The sequence below is a fragment of the Sus scrofa genome, chromosome 17 (assembly GCF_054392235.1).
Source record: "Sus scrofa isolate SSC_HxYL_T2T_F1_AM1 chromosome 17, Sscrofa_HxYL_maternal_Yorkshire_Landrace_v2.0, whole genome shotgun sequence".
NCBI lineage: Eukaryota > Metazoa > Chordata > Mammalia > Artiodactyla > Suidae > Sus > Sus scrofa.
In genome coordinates, this window is record NC_139399.1 from 53,434,432 (window position 1) to 53,457,543 (window position 23,112).

The window sequence follows — 23,112 nt, forward strand, 5'->3', positions numbered from 1 at the left end:
CCTTCGCTCTGAATTGGAATCGCCATGTGAACAATCCATCATGAAGTAATAAATACTTGACCCAAAACAACACCAAACAATGGTCAGCCCTGAGAAGTAATCAGGAATAGCCAAGGGAAACCATGCTCCACTCGCCATGCTCCAATTATCCAACTGTAAGCAGAAGTTCTTTTCGTCTTTTTTTTTTTTTTTAATGACCGCACTAAGGCATATGGAAGTTCCCAGGCTAGGGGTCAAATTGGAGCTACAGCTGCCAGCCTACATCACCGCCACATTGACACCAGATTTGAGCTGCATCTGTGACCCACACCACAGCTCAGAGCAACGCTGGATCCCTAACCCACTAAGCAAGGCCAGGGATCGAACCTGTGTCCTCATGGATACGAGTCAGGTTCGCTTACCACTGAGCCACAAGAGAACTCACAGAGGTTCTTTTTATCTTTTGAGAAGGTACTGCAGTTTGCAATACAATACAATAGAATGTAAAATGCAATACACCAAGACTGAGAAAAACCAGGTTGTATTACTACAGAAACAGCAAAGCTCGTGCAGCTGACAGATCCAAACTTGAATTCAGGCTCTGTCACTTTTCACCCATGTAACCAAGTTATTTCCCTTTCATTTCTTTAAACTTCAGTATTCTCGTGTGCCATATGAGGGCAAAAACACCTACTGTGCAAGATTACTGTGAAAACTCAACTAAATAAACAAGACAAATGTCCCGAGCCCAGTGCCTGCAGGCGTTCAGCACTTAACCAGGACAAGCACGTTCTTCCCCGGAAGCCAGCCACAAGAGCAGTGCACACCGGATGATTCTATTCCTACGGTGTTCTAGAACAGACAAAAAGTATCAAAGAGAGAACAGCCTGTTTCCTAGAACAAGAGGGACTAAGTGCAAAGGGGCACGCAGGAACTTTCTGGAATAATAGAAACATTCTGCATCCTGCTAAGACTGTAGGTTATATAGGAGTGTATGCACGTGTCAAAACTTACTGAATCTCAGGCTTAAGATCCATGTACTTTACAGTATGTAAATTATAACTTGAAACATTTAACTATAAAATAAGATCTAAATACCTAGATACAAGGTAGCTTAGAAGCTAAACAGCAAGAGAGAGTAAGCCAGGGAGGAGAAAAGACAAACCAGTGAAAGTACTTAGTATAGCATGGAGTTCATTCTAAGGGCTCAATATATGTCTGCGAAAATCTGGCATCAAAATGAATTTCCCCGCTCTTCCTCCCCCGGGGACCACAGACCCACTCTACTGTGCCACGCATGGCAGGGCCAGGGCTCAAAGTGTGCTTCCCCGCCCCCCTTTTTTTTTTGGTCTTTTTAAGGCCCATCCATGGCATATGGAGGTTCCCAGGCTGAGTCGAATTGGAGTTATAGCCACTGGCCTACACCACAGCCACAGCAAATCAGGATCTGAGCCATGTCTGTGACCTACACCACAGCTCATGGCAATGCCAAATCCTTAACCCACTGAGCAAGGAGGGATCGAACCCACGTCCTCAAGAATGCTAGTCCAGTTTGTTAACCACTGAGCCACGACAGGAACTCCTCAAGTGCTGCCTCCTCCCTTCCTGAATCCTGGTCCCTGACACTCCCACCCAAGGGGCCAGGAGGATGACATCTGCCCACCTCCTCCTCCTGACAGAGCCCAGAGGTCTGAACCATCACACCTATGCTGCCTCCATCTGAGCATCTCTCCATCCTTCCTTGTCCTAGTCACACTCAATGCTTCAAAATCCTCTTGGACCAAGAGCCCAGAGGGGCTGCCAGAGGTCATCGGCAAAGGGTGTGTCCTGGATGCCCCACCCAACTCATGGGCCGTGGGCAGCTCGGCTGCGTGGAATGCCACCCGCCACCTTGAACCCACGCCTTCCACGAGGAACACAATTGACTACGAATATGTACTGGGCACATGCTACGATGGCCAGCACTGTTCTAGATGCCACATCCTTTCATCCCTTTAGTCCTCACAACAAATCCGTAAAGAAACTATCATTGGCACATTTTGCAAATGAGCTGGCAAAACTTCAAGGTACCTCTTCACCCCCGTCTGTTCTGAGCCCACAAAATCCCACCAGCAAACTCTCATCCCCACGTCTCTGCCCCCGCCTTCACCACGAAGGAACTGCCACAATTTGGGAAGAACAGCTCTCGTCCAATATATACAGAACAGGAGCTCAGCTGAAAGCGTGACCCTGGAGCCTTGGATGAACAAGCGACTGACACACAGAACAATGTGCTGAACAGAAGGAGATGAACGTAAGAGGGTAGATGCCGCAGGATTCTATTTCCATAAAGGTCTAGAAAAATACCCGTCTAAGTGATAGTGACCAAAATCAGGGCATCGGTTGCCTGGGGCTGGGTGTGAGGGGAGAGATGGCAAAGGGGCAAGAGGGAAATTTCTAGGTGATGAAAAATGTTCCACCCCGGGATCCAAGTAGTGGGGACGCGAATGCACACACCTGTCAAAATTCAATCTATGCATTTCCAAAGTGCATGTTTAACTGTCTGGGGCTACAGCTGATTTTTTAACTCCAAAACAAAGAAAAGCCTTGGAAGCCAACAGCCCTGGCTTTGAAGCTCTCTTTGTCTCTTCCCGGGCTGGTGACCATGGGTGAGTCACTTAACACATCTGAACCTTGGCTGCAGGCTGTTGTCAGGGTTGGAGATGATACGTGCCCAACACCTGGGAAAAGAGTAGGCCTTCCATAAACAGCAGCTTCTATTATTCCTGTTAATTAATAATAATGAGAAGTAATAATCTGAGTAACAGCTTCAATTCTCCACTTCACGTTGCTGGGTAGATCTCAAGCTGCTAAATGTTCCCTCGCTATTAGCCCTCGCTGAAAACCAACACACACACTCTTTTGTGGCGTGCCATCACTTTAATGTGATGCTAGGAGAGATAATCAAGAATGAATACCAAATATATGCAGATGAAAGAATTCATGTTTATATATGAATATGGGCCATGGAATCTGAGATGAAGTCAAACCTGAATACTGCTGACAGTTACACATTTTCTTTTCAAGGCATCAGATTTTCAGCCTAAGTAACTCCACGGGGAGTTTTCCACTATATTGTTACCCAGGGTGTAATTTCTCTAATGAGGTCATTAGGGGGGAAAAAGAATTCTGGACTCTATTGTCCTTTTGTATTAGTTTCTTCCTAAGAGTGTTTTTCTTTATAGATGAGAGAGACGTCAGCATGGCAAATTTCAAACCTATAGCAATCTGGTTTGGGAGGTTTTTTAATGCTAGAAGCGACAGGCACCATGCCTTGTTTTTTGGTCACCTTCCACATTCAGAAAATTGCTTTGTGGAAAACGGTTAGTTCTATTGATACTTACAATAATTTCTCTGGTGCTGGAGCAAAGGTGAATGAGAGTTTCCAGTCTTGGTAGAAAAGAGAGTCTCAGCGTGAGGCTGTAGAAGACTGAGCAATAATGGTGATTCTATGGCAAATGAATGGAGGGAACCACACAGCAATGGGCTCAGAGGTGCAAAGGTGTTCATCAACCTATCTTCCAGGAAATGACTCTAACCATCCTTCATCTGGGGAACATCTTTGTCCCCTGTCTTTAGCCAGCCGAAGAGCCAACTTCTGCGGATAAGTGCTGTGCCGGTCTTGGGACAAACCAACTCAAGGGCGTAAGGTGACTCCCTTTTGGCAGAAATCCCTCAGTGTCGTCCTGAAAGGTGGGGAACTGAGGACATTCTAAAGACCTGTGGAAGGCCCCTGAGAAAGAAGGAAGCAGTGACTACCTAAACAGGGGCCACTCCAACCCAAGAGTAAGCTGCGCGAGACGGCAGGTGTTATGCTCCATCACCAACCCAAGTCAGGTCCGAACTGTCCAGAGGTCTCAGGGAATAAAGACTCACTGACTCGCAGTCCCCTTTGGGTTCTTCAGGAAATAAACGTGCTAACAGTATGACAGTTTTATGATTTGACTTTCCTTGTATTTACCAGTGAACAACAGCTTTTCAAGAGATCCCAACAACTTTTCTTTTTTTTCAAAATTTTTTTATGGCTGCTCCCATGGCATATGGAAGTTCCCAGGCTAGGGGTCAAATTGGAGCTGCAGCTGCCGGCCTACAGCACACAGCCACAGCAACACCAGATCCAAGCGCCATCTGTGACCTACACCCACAGCTTGCGGCAATGCTGGATCCTTAACCCACTGAGCGAGGCCAGGGGATCAAACATGCATCTTCACAGACAGTATGTCAGACTCTTAACCTGCTGAGCCACAATGGGAACTCCCCTCTCAAAATTTCTATTAAATTAGCTCAAACTGGGAAACAACAACAAAGAAACGTACGCCATCATCCAGCTTCCGTGGGACAAAGGTTACTTGATCAAATTCTACCATAAGTCAGCCTGCAAGCTGTGGCTTCAAGCTCTGAAATGTGTGTGGGTTCCTCATGCCTTTTTCTCCACCAATATCAAGTTCAACTAAGTCTTCTAGAGCCCAGACAGGAGCTGGCTCGTGTCCAACAGGAAGCCCACATGTCTCAGGCTGCCTCTGGCAACACGTCCATGACCCACCACCTGCTCATCATAAGATTCTCAGTACAGCCCCCACAAAAAGGTTAATGGAAGTGTCAGGAACCAGTAGGCAGGAAAATCCCAGCACTCGGTTGCGCCAACAGCAGAGGTTATTTCTAGACATAGTCATGGTTCTGCAAGCTAGCACCTATTACTATGATCCGGATCCCCTCCTGGCTTCGCATTTGCCTTCTCCTCTGACGCTGACATGGCTTGTCCTCTGTTGAAGATGGTCTTTCCCACTCATGGCCAAGGCCTTCACCAAGCCACCTCCTGAGGAGCCGTGCTCTAGACTTGGGTGGCGGGCAGGGGCGGGCAGGGGCGGGCAGGATGGATCTGTGCAAGCCCAGTTCCGGCCACTAGGGGGACTGGTCAGCAGGCCCAAGCTGCGATATCAAATAGTCTCAATATCTTGGTGGTACCTTAAAACATAAACATTTTCTTGGCCCTCAAGCAAGACTCCAACAAAGATTCATGGACCCAGGCTCCTACAGGTCCACCAAATCTCATGCCCTGTTTTCTGCAGACAAGGGAAGAGGACAAGTCATATACGGCAGGGATTTATGAGCCAGATCCGAATGTGGCATATATATATATCACAGTCACCACACGCCACTGGCCAGAATGCAATACAGGCCCCCATCTAACGACCAGAGGGTCTAGGAAATGACTAAACCACATCTAATGACTGTGGCTCAAAAGGAATAAAGGAAAGGATTTTGGTGATCGTCTAGCTGGCTATGACCTGGTCAGGGAAGAGAATGTCTCCCAGAAAGCCATGAGCCCGCTTCCAAGGACTTAATCCGAAGATCTCTTGATAGAAAAATGGAATTTCCCAGAGCTATACACAAAGAGAGGTTACCTTTACACAAAGATCCAGGACGATGTCTGCCAGTCTGAGGCTGGTGTGAGGGGGAACTCAGATGCGGTGGGAAGGAGGTTCATGCGTGGGGAGGCTGTGTGTGTACAAAGTGGGCCGGGAAGGTCCGAAGATGGAAACCAGCTTGTGCTGCCTCATTGAGCCAAGCTGGCTGGGACCAGCAGACTCACGGTTTGCTGAACAGCAAGGGGCTCAGCGTGGAAGACCTGTTGCTTTACAGACCGGGACATGGAGGTGCAGAGAGGTAAACCCTTTGCAAGTCTAGCCCTCAGGAAAACCAAGGCTCTGTTCCCTGATCCTATCACTCCCAGGCCACCTTGCCAGTTGTCTACATATGCCTTATCTGTCAAAGTGGGGGCCTTAAAAAAAAAAAAAAGTTCCCTTTGTGGCTCCATGGTAACAAACCCAACTAGTATCCATGAGGAGGTGGGTTCCATCCCTGACCTCACTCAGTGGGTTAAGGATCTGGCATTGCTGTGAGCTGTGGTGTGGGTGGCAGACGCGGCTCAGATCCCATGTGGCTGTGGCCGTGGCTGGCACCTGCAGCTCCTACTCAATCCCTAGCCCTGGCACATCCATATGCCACAGGTGTGGCCCTTAAAAGCAAAAACAAACACACACACACAGAGAAAACAAAACAAAACCAAAAAACCACCACCAGCCAGAATATTCTCTCAACAAAACATCTCTGGAAACCACATTTCCCACTCTGACATTTTGTTCTTCCAAAGTCTCTCCTTCCAAAATTACATAAACTGTCCACGTGGCAGGTGGCTGTATGAGGCACAAGGACAAAGTCGCTCCCCCCCCCCCACAGTCTATGTCCCCCAGATGGCTTCCTGCTCATGCAAGAAGGACTCAGCTCGGTTTCTAGCCATAAACACTTCTTTATTCGTCCCCGGAGGCCCTGCTGTCACCTACAAGAGCACTTCTCCGCAAGCTTGGTGAGTTACAACTCTTTCAGAGAGGATGTTCCAGACAATGAACTTCCTCCCTTCCATCCTTTAAAATGAGATGAATCCAGGAACTTTGCAGAGGCTCCGGCATGGCTTCCACTGAGAAGGGTCTCTCTAACACTGAAACGGGAACATCTCCAGACTGTTTTATCTGCCCGAGAAAGTGTGGAAGCCCCTGCTCTGCCTGAAGAAGGATGGCAGACAAGCACTGTTCATGAGTTTATCAACCGGGCATCCAAGCCCCTGGGGGCTGAAACCAGAGTTTCCTCCCAGGGTAATTTCTGGCCATTCTATCCTCCACCCACACTGTCTCATTTTCCTCTGTCCTCCTGGGGTCACCTCTACCCTGTCCCTCTGAACTGTGGGGTGTGGCTGAGAGTGGTGGAAAGTTAGGGAGGGCACACAATCAGGATGGACTTTGAATACTACTGTGAATGAATGAATGAATGAATGAATGAATTCAATTAATTTTGTTCTGCAACAGAGGTCAGAAAACTGCAACCTGTGGGCCAATCTAGCCCATCTCCTTTTTGAATAAATCAAGCTTACTGGCACACAGCCAAGCCCATTTATTTACATATATTTTCCATGGTTACTTTTGCGCTACAATGGCACAGGTGAGTAGTTGAGATAGAGACCCATGGCCCCCCCCCAAACTAAAAATACTATCTAGCCCTTTACAGAAATATTTGTTAAACCCTAAAATTGAGTTCTACAGCAAGAGTCTACCCAAGCCAATACATGCACATACATGTTCAGAGAAGTACCACGTACAATAGCTAAAAGACAGAAATAACCCAAATGTCCATCAAAGGATTAATGGATAAACAGGAGTTCCTGTCATCGCACAGTGGAGACGAATCCGACTAGGAACCATGAGATTATGGGTTCGATCCCTGGCCTCGCTCAGTGGGTTAAGGATCCTGCGTTGTGGCTGTGGTGTAGGCCAGCGGCTACAACTACGATTCAACCCCTAGCCTGGGAACCTCCACATGACTCGGGTGTGGTCCCCAAAAGACAAAAAGACAAAAAAAAATTAATGGATAAACAAATGCTGCTATATACACACAAAGGAATATTATTTGCCCGTAAGAAAGGAATGAAGGACTGATACAGGCTCCAATGTGAATGAACCTCAAAGACATCATGCTAAATGAAAGAAGACCAATGGCAATGGTCATATGTTTTATGAGTCCATTTATATGAAATATCCAGAATGGATAAATCCATAGGGAAGAAGGCAGAATAATGGTAGCCAGGGGCTGGGGAAAAAGGAAATAGTTGGAGAAAGTACTTAATGGGTACAAGATTTCCTTTGGGGGCAATGGAATGGTTTTGGAACTAAACAGAGGTGGTGGTTAACAACACTGTGCATGGATTCAATGCCAGTCAAAGGCTCCTTTTTGTAGCCATGCCCATAGCATGTGAACGTTCTTGGGCCGGGGATCAAACCTGAGCCACAGCAGTGACCCAAGCTTCTGCAGTGACAACGCCTGATCTTTAACCTGCTGCACCACCTGGGAACTCCCAAAGGCTCACTTTAAGACGGTCGTGTTATCATTTTAATGTTGTGGGAATCTCACCTTAATAAATGTTTTAAATTCAAAAAACATTTTTTAAAGGCGGCGGGATTTTGAGGCAGGGCCATGATAGGACCTGGGATGGGCTTTCAAAGTCAAGAGCTTTAACAATATTTATCAAAAGGGAAGTCCTCGATTTACTCCCGAGTACCTGGCAAGAGGACACCACCATGAACAAAACAGAAATAAAGGAGAAGCAGCAAATGAGGAAAGGGGACGCTTAGTTTGTGACCTGTTGCATTTATACCTGTGGGACAAGGAGGTGAAATCACAGCAGGAGGTTATCCATGCTGGACTGGGGTTTAAGAGCAAGATCAAGGCCAGAGAGAGAGAGATGCAGGGGTCATCCTCAGGGCAGTGGAGGATGAAGGACCGGGGCATACACTGGAGCATCTTGATCCTTACAGGGCAGAGGAATAAAGCAGAGCCAGAAATAACACTGAAGAGGGTGTGGGCAGGAGGTCAAGAGAAGGGCAGGTGAGAAGAAGAGCCGTGGAAAGGAGGTAACTGGTGGCACCAAATACAGTGAAAGTGAGGGGGAGGCGGAGGAGAAGAAGGAAGAGGAAGAAGAGGAGGTGGAAGAAGCTGCAGGTGCTAGGTAAGTGAGGCCATGCATCAGGAGGCTGTGAATAAGTTTAAATGAGGAGGATGCAGCTTAGGGACCAAAGCGAATTAAGACTCCAAGACTGTAAGTGCCAGCCTCTCCCGACCCTCAACCCTAGGCTTGGGGAACTGGCATAGGCAGCCCCCAACACACGCTTGGTCCCAATCATGGCCCCAGGCTGAATTCACTCCCAAAGCATAGGACCTCCCCAACCCTGGCACACAGCGTACCCCAGGCCCCCTTGGTCAACAGGTCCATCCAGCTGGTACACCCGGAATCATGGCTTGATCCTCCCACCACCCAGGGAACTTCTGGCATCCATGGCTGTGGACTGGACGGTGCGCTAACGGTTTCCATCTGCAGCAGCAAATCATCTGCAATATTACATTAACTTCAAAATGATGACATTTGGCACATACTAGCAAATTGAATAGAAACAAAATGGATTTGACTCACCATTATTACCCTAAGTGGGAATCCGAAAAGGCTATAATAAATAATATAACCACATTCTATTTATTCACCCTTGATCTCTCCTTTACAACATTAACTAAAGAGGTAAGCACCATGGAGGAGGAAGAATTATTTCTGGTCTGACAAGGAAGGGACTTTGTTGGTGGGGGGAGGCACTTAAGGAGAAGCAGTGGGATGTCTTTTCGCAAAGGCAAGTTTGTAATGAGCATCGGGCTGACTTTTTCAAATAAGAGCTATTCAGGTGTGAAATGGGCTCCCCCAGAAATGAGGTGGGAGTCCCTCAACTCCTTTGGGGCTATAATAATGGGTTAGTCGTGTATAACAACCTGCAGAACGGTCGCTCCAGTTTGGAAGAGTCTGGATAGCCTTCCTGTGATTTATACAAGATCAGTTAGAAAAGCATCTTATTTTGCTGGGGAAAATGTTCTGGAGAACCGAGCTCATTGTGGGTTCTTAAGGTGAATGTGTCAAGCCATTTGGAAGGAATCCACCAGCCCCAGAATATGTCGTCTTAGAAAAAAAAAAAAAGGTAGAAAAACCTTCAGCCTCAAAGTGACCAAGAGGCAGCCTGTGAGCCGAATCACATCTGGTCTATGGATGTGTTTGGATGGCCCTGTCTGGTTTTTTAGCGTTTTTTTTGGTATTTTTTTAGGGCTGCACCCATGGCATATGGAAGTTCCCAGGCTATGGGTCAAACTGGAGCTGTAGCTGCCGGCCTACAGTAATGCCAGATCTGAGCCACATCTGTGACCTATACCACAGCTCACAGCAATGCCAGATCCTTAACCCACTGAGCAGGGCCAGGGATTGAACCCGCATCCTCATGGGTAATAGTCCAGGTCCTTTACTGCTGAGCCACAATGGGAACTTCAGGTTTTTTAGTGTCTTTTTTAAAAATATCTGAGTCAGTGAGAACCCTGAAAATTTGAGAGATGCTGCTGGTGCTGGGGCCCTGGTCAGATTCTCTTCACCAGGAAGGAACCATTCCCTAGAGGTGAATGGTTCACGGCTACTGCCTTTGCCAAACTGCCCTCCACCAAACCGGGACCACCCACCATCTCCACAGAGCAGCAGCCAATGACTGACAAAGACGAGGATGTAGAGAGACAGAGGGCCTCCCCACTTCACCTCAGGGTGGGACCAATTTTGGCAGCGTTTGTGTTCCCAAAGGCCTCCCAGAGAGTCAGGCCACAGCTGGACACCAGCCAAGGTCACATCCTTCCTTGGCTCCCACCTCCTCCACCTCCCGTCTCCTTAGAGCAGTGAGTGGTTCTCCGGGTGTGGTCCCCAGACCCACGTCATCAGCATCTCCCAGGAATTTGTGACATATGCACATCTCAAGCCCTACTGGAGACTTCCTGAATCAAAAACCCTGCAGGTGGAGCCTAGCAACTGGGGTTTAAACAAGCCATCCCCATGATTCTTAGGTATGCTAGGCTGCCTCAGAGTGTATTCTCAATTAAGTTACCTTCACATGGGCTCCCATCTCGGGTGTGCTTTTAGGGAACCCAAACTCAAACCAAAAGTTTACATTGAAACAAAAAAATCTGTTCTCGGAGTTCCCATCTTGGCTCAGTCTTAATGAAGCCGACTCATATCTATGAGGATACGGGTTTGATCCCTGGCCTCACTCAGTGGGTTAAGGCTCTGACGTTGCCACGAACTGTGGTCTAGGTTTCAGACAAGGCTTGGATCCTGCGTGGCTGTGCCTGTGGCACAGCCCAGGAGCTACAGCTCCAACTGGACCCCTAGCTTGGGAATTCCACATGCTGCAGGTGTGGCCCTAAAAAAGGGAAAGAAAGAAAGGAAGGAAGGAAGAAAAGAAAGAAAAAGAGAAAGAAAGGAAGGAAAGAGAGAGAAAAGAAAAGAAAAGAAAAGAAAAGAAAAGAAAAGAATTGATCTATCTCTTCTTTCCAGCTCCTCTTAAAAATTGTTTCCTTCCGTTCAACATCCATTCATGATCAAGACCCTCGCCAAAGTGGGTATAGAGGGAACATTCCTGAATATAATCAAAGCCATTTATGAGAAACCCACAGCAAATATAATACTCAATGGGGAAAAACTGAAAGCCTTCTCACTCAAATCTGGAACAAGACAGGGATGCCCACTCTCACCACTGCTCTTCAACATCGTTTTGGAAGTCTTAGCCACAGCAATTAGACAAACAAAAGAAATAAAAGGCAACCATATAGGAAGAGAAGAGATCAAACTGTCACTGTATGCGGATGATATGATACTATACCTAGAAAACCCTAAAGACTCAACCCCAAAACTCCTTGAACTGATTAATAAATTCAGCAAAGTGGCAGGATATAAGATTAACATTCAGAAGTCAGTTGCATTTCTGTATACCAGCAATGAAACATTAGAAAAGGAATACAAAAATATGATACCTTTTAAAATTGTACCTCACAAAATCAAATACCTCGGAATACACCTGACCAAGGAGGTAAAGGACCTATATGCCGAGAACTATAAAACTTTAATCAAAGAAATCAAAGAAGATGTAAAGAAATGGAAAGATATTCCATGTTCCTGGATTGGAAAAATCAATATTGTGAAAATGGCCATACTACCCAAAGCAATCTACAGATTCAATGCAATCCCTATCAAATTACCCATGACATTGTTCACAGAACTAGAACAAACAATCCAAACATTTATATGGAACCACAAAAGACCCAGAATCGCCAAAGCAATCCTGAGAAACAAAAACCAAGCAGGAGGCATAACTCTCCCAGACTTCAAGAAATACTACAAAGCCACAGTCATCAAAACAGTGTGGTACTGGTATCAAAACAGACAGACAGACCAATGGAACAGAATAGAGAATCCGGAAATAAACCCTGACACCTATGGTCAATTAATCTTTTACAAGGGAGGCAAGAACATCAAATGGGAAAAGGAAAGTCTATTCAGCAAGCATTGCTGGGAAACCTGGACAGCAACATGCAAAGCAATGAAACTAGAACACACCCTCACACCATGCACAAAAATAAACTCAAAATGGCTGAAAGACTTAAATATACGACAGGACACCATCAAACTCCTAGAAGAAAACATAGGCAAAACACTCTCTGACATCAACATCATGAATATTTTCTCAGGGCAGTCTCCCAAAGCAATAGAAATTAGAGCAAAAATAAACCCATGGGACCTCATCAAACTGAAAAGCTTTTTGCACAGCAAAGGAAACCAAAAAGAAAACAAAAAGACAACTTACAGAATGGGAGAAAATAGTTTCAAATGATGCAACGGACAAGGGCTTAATCTCTAGAATATATAAGCAATTTATACAACTCAACAGCAAAAAAACCAATCAATCAATGGAAAAATGGGCAAAAGACCTGAATAGACATTTCTCCAAAGAAGATATACAGATGGCCAACAAACACATGAAAAAATGCTCAACATCGCTGGTTATAAGAGAAATGCAAATCAAAACTACCATGAGATACCACCTCACACCAGTCAGAATGGCCATCATGAATAAATCCACAAATGGCAAGTGCTGGAGGGGCTGTGGAGAAAAGGGAACCCTCAGTCACTGCTGGTGGGAATGTAAACTGGTACAGCCACTATGGAGAACAGTTTGCAGATACCTTAGAAATCTATACATAGAACTTCCATATGACCCTGCAATCCCACTCTTGGGCATCTATCCGGACAAAGCTCTACTTAAAAGAGACACATGCACCCGCATGTTCATTGCAGCACTATTCACAATAGCCAGGACATGGAAACAATCCAAATGTCCATCCACAGAGGATTGGATTCGGAAGAGGTTGTATATATACACAATGGAATACTACTCAGCCATAAAAAAGGATGACATAATGCCATTTGCAGCAACATGGATGGAACTAGAGAATCTCATCCTGAGTGAAATGAGCCAGAAAGACAAAGACAAATACCATATGATATCACTTATAACTGGAATCTAATATCCAGCACAAATGAACATCTCCTCAGAAAAGAAAATCATGGACTTGGAGATGAGACTTGTGGTTGCCTGATGGGAGGGGGAGGGAGTGGGAGGGATCGGGAGCTTGGGCTTATCAGACACAACTTAGAATAGATTTACAAGGAGATCCCGCTGAATAGCATTGAGAACTATGTCTAGATACTCATGTCGCAACAGAAGAAAGGGTGGGGGAAAAAACTGTAACTGCAATGTATACATCTAAGGATAACCTGACCCCCTTGCTGTACAGTGGGAAAAAAAAAATTGTTTCTTTCCCACAACAAAGCCATCAGCTGTCCTGGTAGTTCCTGCCCCATTAAAATGGTCACCCTGGATCTCCACTGGTTTATCCCCAGCCTATCTCATGCCTCCTGGTCTGGTCTGTGTGTGCCAGTGTGGGCATCTGATTCAGCTCTCTAGACTATAAGGCTCCCTGGGACCAGAGCTTGCCTTTCTCATCCCTGTAACCTCACAGCCTGACACAGCTGGCACTCACTTATTACTAATGAGTTCAAGTGAACCAACACTGATTGTTGGAAGTGGCCAACATTTCTGAGATCTGGAGGCAACATTCATGCAATGAAGAACCCAAGAAACAATTCCTGCAACTAAAATAACTAACATAATGACCTTACAGACATTATAGTTATGCATCGGCTATAATTGTGCAAGGATGTAACATGCAGGAGAAACTGGTTGTTGCTTCACCTGGTAGTCATCCTAAACCCTGAGGCCTGCAGATTAATAACCCTTGTAATTTCATAACCCAGTCCGTGTAATTGCAGGTGCCATCTTTACTCCTCTAACATCTAATTCCTCGAAGTAGGTTTGCAGGCCCCTGACACATGGGTCAAATATTCACACTGTCTTCTTCGCCCAGAGAGGCATTTTTTATTAAAGAATCAAGCTGAATATGAAATAAAACAAACACAAAGTAAAATCTGGCTGTAAACTTGAGCTCAGCAGGGAGGAAAAAAAAAAAAAACAGTCATCTTCAACCCAGCACTAGTTGGCTGCTCTCAAATTATTCATGTAGAAAATTGCCCAAACTTTTCTCCCCCAACTGCATTTGTTCCTGATTTTAAACTAAGTTCCGTTCCTAATTTTTCTTCCTTTCTCCAAAGCGTCTATCTTTAGGAAATATGGAGCCCAAGTTCTATAATTTGCACTTCATTTGAACACTAATGAAAAGAAATGCTCTTCCCCTTCAAACTATTTCCTCAGTCAATTAAACAAATCCTCTAAGTGGAGTGTGTGAAGTGATTTGTGTCCAAGAACTTAATTAGTACTTAATTCTGGAATTTGTATCTTCTTAAGCCCACATCCTTTCAAGTTTCCACCAAGCTCAAAAAAAAAAAAAAAAAATAGTCCAGGTGTGGTCCCTTACCATAAGATCAAGGCAGAAGCAGATTTGAAGAAGTCAAGAGGAATAAAAGCCCATCTGTGTGTTCAAAACGGCATCAGCCTACAGCCTAGATTGCAGGCAGCCCTTCTGTCGCCAGCCAAGATCCTTTCAAGTCCACAAAGAGGGGAGAAGCAAGTAATACTTGCTTACTTTGCAGAATAATAGATGCCTTATTGTAAAGGGAATCCATGCTCACTGTAGAAAAAAGTGGGGGGAAATACAGATTAATAGAAAGGGGAAAAAATAAAATCAGCTACCTAGTGATAACTATTGGCGGGGGGGGGGCATGCCTGCAGCATGTGCAAGTTTCTGAGCCAGGGATCAAATCTACAACACAGCAGTGATCCAAGTCACTGCGGTAACAACCCCAGACCCTTAACCTGCTTCCGCCACAAGAGAACTCCAAGACTTCCATGTTTTTAATGCTGAATATACAATGAATATTATAAGATAGATCATATTCTGGGTACTCTTCTTTCATTTCCCTCACTCAGGACAACATTTTTCCATATTGTTCAAAACTACATGTGACTCTTTCTTCTTCCAGTGAGAATAAGAAGATGCTGAGGTTGGAGTTCCCGTCGTGGCTCAGTGGTTATCGAATCCAACTAGGAACCATGAGGTTGCGGGTTCGATCCCTGGCCTTGCTCAGTGGGTTAAGGATCCGGCATTGCCGTGAGCTGTGGTGTAGGTTACAGACGTGGCTCGGATCCCAAGTTGCTGTGGCTGTGGCGTAGGCCAGCAGCTACAGCTCCGATTCGATCCTTAGCCTGGGGAACCTCCATATGCCATGGGAGCAGCCCAAGAAATGGCAAAAAGACCCCCCCCCCCAAAAAAAAAAAAAGAAGATGCTGAGGTTAGCTTCAGCCCTTTGGGGCCTTTTGTCTAGACCACACAGTCTCAACTCTTACAGGGGGCAGGGAAGGTGGGGGAGACGATGAAATTCTAGCATTTCTTTTTTAGCCATAAAGCACAGACATATATACATACAGTATATCTGAAGTATTAAATTTGTATATTGGGGTGGTCATTAAGGGGAAATATCTACAACCTTCTTTAGGAGGATGATTGTGGGGGGGGGAGTTGAAAAACTCTGTAGTCGATGATGAGAATGGAGCAGACTTAACCAATCCTCTGAAAAACCTGCCCACATACATAAATGATGGCTTGGTATTAGACTGTTAACTAAAAGCAAAAACCAAACAAAAGTGTATAACGTCTGCTAATGACCGAATGCTCTTTTTCAGTGTAAAAGATGTATCTCCCTATGGTTTGGAGCGCCAACAATCTGAGTCATTAAAAGCAAAGCAATCTACTTGTTGGCAATTTTGGGTAAGGACTTCCCAACTTCCATATGTCCATCATTTAACTCAACTTGGCAGGAAGGACAGTAACACTGAATTAGCCCTCCTGGAATCCTCAGCAGAACTCCACAAAGTTTGCATGCGCACTGACTCAAAAATTTACTCAAGTTCTTGCTCAAAGTCATCATTCATTCAGAGGCAGAGCCCGGATTTGGTCCTGACATCTGTCCTCTTTCCACAATTCCACGGGAGCTGAGTGAAGGTACTCTTGGAACTTTCTAGAACTTAATTTCTCCATCTGTAAAATGAGAGGGTTGGACTAGATTTCTAACGGGGGCTTGCAATTCCAGGCTTCTAGATAATCAAGTAGCTACATGTTTGGATCCATGGGGCAAACACCAGGCTGTCAAAACCGCCAGAAAATAGAAGGGCAGCTCTCTTTTTTCTACCCTCCTGCCACATTCTGGAAGCTGTACGTCCTCATCACCAAGGTCCTGCCACAGAACCAAAGATGTCCAGAAAGGATGGGCTGACTTCAACTCTGAAAGCACCCACTCATCTGCCCCTCCCCAGGGCTCTTTCACCAGCCCATTCCCAGCGCAGAGCCTCTGGGGAAAGCTCAGCATGGATGCAGAAGATAAACATCCAGCCCTTAATGAACAGTGTTTGGTTTTTCTTCAGGCCATTGTCCTGCTTTTTAGCACTGAACAGCAGAGATCTATCAGCATCATAAGACCACTGTCTAATTAAAAGAAAGTTTTAAGAACTACAAGCCCTTGTGGGATTCCGCAGCAAAGTGTGAGTAACCCTGAGCTACAAGAACACACACATTTTATTTATTTATTTATTGTCTTTTCTAGGGCAGCACCTGCAGCATATGGAGATTCCCAGGCTAGGGGTCGAATTGGACCTGTAGCCACTGGCCTACACCAGAGGCACAGCAACGCGGGATTCAAGAGGAGTCTGTGACCTACACCACAGCTCATGGCAATGCCAAATCCTTAACCCACTGAGCAAGGCCAGGGATTGAACCCGAAACCTCATGGTTCCTAGTTGGATTCATTAACCACTGAGCCACCACGGGAACTCTGACACGTATTTTAGAAGGTATCCTTGGATGACATCATCTCAAGCGCATATGGCGCACTCCATCTCTCCCAATCTATTTGACACAGCGAGGAGGGCTCTTTGGTCCAGACCCAGATGTTGGGAGCTTAACAGGGAGCTGGAAGGGAGCATGCACTTGGACAGGCCACATGGCCTGTCGCATTTCTTCTATTGCAATGTATTATGCAGCCAGGCTCTGCTCTAATACACATGTGTCAGTTTCCATCGCCCAGGCTACTGCATCTCTACAGTGGAGCTGGGATCTCTGCAGAAAGGAAACGTGCAATGTGTTGCCCAAGTGGAAATCATTCTCATTTCCCGTGAAGGACTCAATTTGAAGGTAGAAGCAGGATAAATCCTCCCCAACTCTGGCCAGGCCACCTGGGCCATTTTTCTGACTAATCTCCAGCCACGGTGTGGGTTAAACCTGCAGGGATCCAGGGATATCCTGAGGGCAAATAAAATCGGAAATGAAAAGCACGTCTTTGAATGTGGAAGACAAATAAACATGCAGAACCTAAACTGCTAACAGAACAGGTGTGCGCACAGTTAGGATTCCGCAAGCCTTTGCATAGCGCAGTGATGAGAGCTTCCTGCTCACTTTCAAAGCAAGAGAAGTGCATTCTCAGGTCTGCAAGTGCTAAAGCCCCTTTTTCACTCACCCCAACTCCAGAATCCCATGGATTACCCTAAGCTGAAGAACCTCTGGCCAGAGGCTTCATCTTATCTGGCCCCAAGCAAGTTTTCTGAACATCCATATCTGTCAACCATCTGTTGGGTTTTTTTTTTTTTCCTTTGTTGGCTGCCCTGCAGCACATGGAGTTCCCAAGCCAGATATAAGATTCGAGCCACAATTGCAACCTATGCCAAAGTTGTGGCAATGCCCGATCCTTAACCCAATGTGCTGGGCGGGGGATAGAACCTGTGTCCTGGTGCTGCGGAGACACCACCCTTCCCATATCACAGTGGTAACTCCAGTAATCTTAAATCCCCTCTTTAAAAATGATTTCCACTATTTAAGTGGCAAAAATACAATAATTGAGTTTTTTTTAACCTGTGTAACTAAATTCTTCCTCCCGCTGGGTGGACAGAACTCCTTTTTGTTCTATGCACATTGTTCCCTGTCATTTTTCCATAAAACTCCCTACCTTTTCCATTCACTCATGATTCCTGGGGTCCAGGGCTAAGATTCCTGGACTCCAGCACTAAACTCTGATTCTCCTGGGATCACCGTAAGTCTCCTTAACTATGCTCACCATGAAATTAAAAATAAAATGTTATCATGTGATTTATTTAATAGGATTTGATCTCATTATCCTTGATTTTAAATGCAAAAATGAAACAAAAAAAATACTCTCCGAAAAGAAGAACACTAATGAGGCTGCTTTTTACTTTGATGTGGTCTTCAGTTGACCTTTTATTATAAATATGTGGTCCTAATTGGAGAAGAGAAAAAATGTTCTCAAGCGTCTTCTTGGGTTCCCCACAAAAAGATCCCAAGGGACACATTCTCGGGCCTGCAACCCAGGAGCCTCTGCTAGTGGAGACAAAGAGGCACAGATCCGCAGCACCCATCACACCTCTACCTGCTCCTCCCTTCACTCTGTGACGGTGGTGCCATCAGCCGGGTACGGATCTGTGATACAGATCCCGGGAACAAGCCTGATTCCTCTCCTTCCAGCATCTCCCACAATAGCACCTGATCTCCACGACGGTACCTTTTAGACATTTCTAAATACCATCCCGTCCTCTCCCCTCCCCTAAAAGCCATGCTCTTCAATCAAGCCCTCTGGGCATCTCAGCTGGATTTCCAACCAGCCTCCCAACAGGATCCCTGGTCCTCCGTCCTCAATGTCCCCAGAGGGGTGGCTCTAAACCCCAAATGGGACCACATCAGCCCCTGCTTGGAAAACCCAGGCTGGATGCCCAGTGCCAAAGGATGGGGTTCACAATGCCAAGCACCCTAGACCCAGACCATCTTTTGGTTCCAACGCCGCTCAATTAAAAGCAAGGTTCAGTGGAACTTGGTGAATACAGGGATTTACATTCTGAAGAAAAGGAGTGAAAGATAATAACAGCAATCACATCCAACACTACGGAATGCTTACTTACTCTGGGAAGTAGCGCCAAAGGCTTTACATGCATTATCTCGCTTAATCTTCTCAATAACAAGAAGGCAGGTATGGCGATTTAGGTCATCTGTCAATCAGGAGACAGGCTGCACAGCTCATTAAGTAGCACAGGCAGCGTGATGGAGCCCAGGTCCCTCCCCACTATGCAACACTGCCTCCCATATGATGTCAACATTGATGCTCTGCCTGGACCGGGTGTTGTGGATCAAAATTTTATTGCAAATACCCAGGCACTAGAACCAAAACAGATGCACAGACTTTGAAAACAAATGTATGGCTACCAAAGGGGACAGGTGGCAGGGGGAGGGACAGACTGGGGGTTTGGGATTGCACATGCACACTGTGGTATGTGGAATGATTGGCCAACAGGGACCTGCTGTATAGCACAGGGAACTCTCCCCAATATGCTGTGATCATCTATGTGGGAAAAGAATTTGAAAGAGAATGGATGTGTCTACTTGTGTAACTAAATCACGTTGTTGTACAGCAGAAATTATCACAACATTGTAAATCAACTATATGTCAATAAAACTCGAAAGAAAAACGGGGAAAAAATAGGCACTGCTCATGATACCCCCTTTAATGAAATCCCCTGAATCTGTAGGAGGAAGCCCCTCACTGAAGTTAAGAGTTTGGTTTTGAGAAGGTCCAGAGGACCTCAGGAAGTCTCCAACTCTCCTGGTGGAGGACACCAGGCCAGGCTGAACCCATGAATGCAATTTAAAACCTACCCATTCCAATCCCTTTCCCAATCATCCCTGAGCACAGGCAGAAATACACTGAAGGATTCCATCTCTCAGTAGCCCTTCTGATGGGTCCATGCTCACCAAGCACCATTCCTACCCCACACTGGCTTCAGTGTTGAGAAACCTATGGAAGTGAGAATGTACGATGAGGCCGTAGACCTCAGGGCCTTTGCACACACTGTTCTCTCTTCCCAAACTGCTCCTCCCCATTCACACGCCCCCATCTTTGGCTTAATTAACGGCCACTCCATCTTCCTAGCTTGGCTGAAGCATATTATAAATGCTCAATACATCTGTGTCGAACAAACGAATGACTGAATTAGAATTTCAGTCTCCCTAACAAAGTCCTATTTGTCATTGCGAATGAACAAGTTCACCCTCTGGCTCTAGCACCAGTGTCTTCCAAACTGGGTCAGGGAGCCGGTCTCCCTGAAACCGAGCCCACAGAAGGCCCTGAATCAATGAGTCTGAGGGCCTGTGAGGATGAGGAGTCGGCCTGAGATCTTGACGACCCACTAGGCCCAGTGCAGGCCCACGGGCAGCCTCTGTCTCTAATACTCCCACCTCCCCTCTAGCACCCAGGAAAACTATGTCCCGCAGGGGTCCCTGCCTTATTTGCAGTCACTGTTACACATATGTCAAGTCTGGTGTGATGGCTCCTGTTCCAGGCACTCTGAAATCAGATGACAGATGCCAAGTGGCAGAGAGGGCCGGTGCACAGGAAGGGACACCTACCTTCACTGATCCTCTTCCCCTTAGGGACATACACCATAAATTGGCTCCCCTTTAAAAATATACCCAGCAATCTGTTGTTAAGCCCACAACCCGTGGCGGTATTAATCATCCTCTTTTGGCAAGAGAATCCATTTCCCAATAAAGTTTGAGTGGCAGAGGAAAGGCAGAGCCAACAATCGGGAAATAAACGATGCTTCCAAATGATCAAAGGAAAGCTGCTCTTCTCCCTGGCAGCTCGCTAGCCATCCTGCTGCTCGCACCAGACACACGTGCCACTCTGCCTCCCCCACATCATATTTCCATCACTGCAGAACACACCGCAGTTCTGGTCTGGGCCCATTTTTTCCCTCTGGGCCGGTTCTGTATGCTTTGAACACAGACCTCCCCTAGAAATTAAGAGGCACTTCTTAAGCACAACCGCCGCCTTCAGTTTCTTATTCACCGCCTCCCTCTCTCCTCCTCTGCCAGGATCCTCTGCCAGGATCCTCACACCCATCGCATGAAGCAGCGTTGCGTTCCACTGGGCACTGCTGGACGGCAGACTCCAACCTTATTCCTCTTTATTTCCCCCACGGCTGGCACCAAGTAAACATTCAATTAATGCCACGCTAGTAGGGTTTTCTTCACTATAAGAGAGAAGTTTCTAATAAAGGAAGCAGACCTGGGAATCGGTGAACTGCGAGTCACGAGAAAGTGCAAGCAACCCATTCTGAGATGCCACGCTCACATTCGAGACAGTAAGACAAATCCCCACGTGTTCTGTTCTTTCCCCTTCATTGGCTATAAATGAGTATTTTTGCTGCCATACAAACGTTAAGGTCTGTTTGGCCCAACTGCCTCCAGACATGCTGCGATGTTACTGCAGTAAACTTACAGATTAATTTGAATTGAATGACGTCTTAACTCCTATTCATAAACACAGTATCTCTCTCCTCATAAGGGACCCTCTTTCATGCCCTTCAGAGTTGTTCCTGGTAACTCCTGTATACTCTCCAAGTAGATTAATCCCTCGATACATGCATGATAGTTGTTGTTGCTATTATAAATGACATTTTCCATTATACTTCCTTAATTTATTATTGCAGTACAGAAAAAACCATGGACATTTGCATGTTTATCTTGTCTGGCAAATTTATAGAACTCAGGACTACTGATGATTGGTCTGTTAATTATTTTTTTCTTCAAGTAAGTGCTGTTATATGCAAATAATGACAATTCGTCTCTTCCCTTCCAATCCTTCTTTTTTTTATCTGTTTTACTGCATTACCCAAAATCTTCTTTAGTAGGGGGCAGCAGTAATCCTAGTATCCTTACTTCTAACCTTGAAGAAAAAAAAAGAAAAAGCTTCTGAAATATATGCAGTAGGAGTTCCCCTGTAGGGCAGTAGGTTAAGGATCCAGCACGATCGCTGCTGTGGTGCAGGTTCGGTCCCTGGCCCAGGAACTTCAGCATGCCATGGGCGTGGCCAAAAAATAAATACATAAAATGTATGCATTAAATATATTGTTTTCCATTGGCTTTTGGAGGACAGGCTTTATCAGGGTAAGGGCATTTCTTTCCACGATAGGCTGTATTGTTTTTCTCACTTATATGCTGCCCTCTCTACCAGGGCAAAGTCGAGATCCCATCCCATCCCACTGACATCAGGCTCCGTCATGTGACCTTCTTGGGCCAATGGACTATGAAAAGGAGGTAACATATGACACATCCAAGCTGACACCTGCAGCCATCACCTGGTGATCACTTCCACTGCTTCTTCCCCCTGTCAATGGGTCACCACATCCCAGAAATGTGCTACTCTTCCAGGCTGGCTTCCGGAATGAAGCACCATAGAGCAGAGACTGAGCCAACTTGCAGCCAACATGTAACATGAACAGGAAACCGACCTCTGCTGTCGTAAAACTGCCGTTTGGGGGTGTTTGTTACGACAGTATAACCTAGCCAGAGGTGACTGCTATTCCATCTATTCCTATTTCTCTCTAGGCTTCTGTCATAAATAGGGGGCCTTTCTGCCTCTTTTGTAATCCTCATTTGGTTATTCTCCTTTAATCTGTTAATGTAATGATTTCTATGGAAAGGTTTTCTGAGAGTAAATCTATAGCAGACATTAGTTGACCTGTCCAAAAAAAAAAAAAAAATGCATGCTGCTCCCTCTATAACAGGGCAATGTCACTGGGAGATGGCCACCCAGCCTGGAACTACACTTACCAGTATGCAGGGGTGGCCATGAAATACCGACAGAACAAGAATAATGGAAATGCTTTTCTTAATTTTACTAAAAGTATAGTCAATTTACAGTGTTGCATCAATTTCTCTGTGTGTGCGTGTGTGTGTGTGTGTGTGTATATACAGGCATTCTTTTTCTCATCATGTTCTATCCCAAGAGACTGGACCCAGTTCCCTGTGCTGTGAAGTAGAACCTCATTGCCCATCCATTCAAAATGTAATAGTTTACATCTACTAACCCCAAAGTCCTCACTTATAGGCCCAGAACTCTTATAAAGCAGATGTAGGAATTTCCTGGTGACTCAGCAGGTTAAGGATCTAGCGTTGTCACTGCTGTGGAACAGGTTCAGTCCCTGGCCTGGGAACTTCATGTGCCATGGGTATGGCAAAAAAAAAAGCAAGTAGAGACTCTTCATTCTCTCTTGGAATCCTGGGGCC

At 45.8% G+C, this 23,112-nt stretch overlaps 1 protein-coding gene and 1 long non-coding RNA gene across 15 annotated transcripts in view; both read right to left on the minus strand.

The window, feature by feature from the left end:
* PTPRT (protein tyrosine phosphatase receptor type T) overlaps positions 1-23,112 on the minus strand; it is a 1,176,585-nt gene that overhangs the window by 1,023,082 nt on the left and 130,391 nt on the right. The gene's annotated exons all lie outside the window — the stretch shown is intronic.
* Positions 433-8,514, minus strand: LOC146395322 (uncharacterized). The gene is made up of 2 exons (XR_014832398.1): positions 7,390-8,514; positions 433-4,073 (listed from the first exon to the last, which is right to left on the minus strand). It is a non-coding gene; the product is annotated as an uncharacterized LOC146395322 (long non-coding RNA).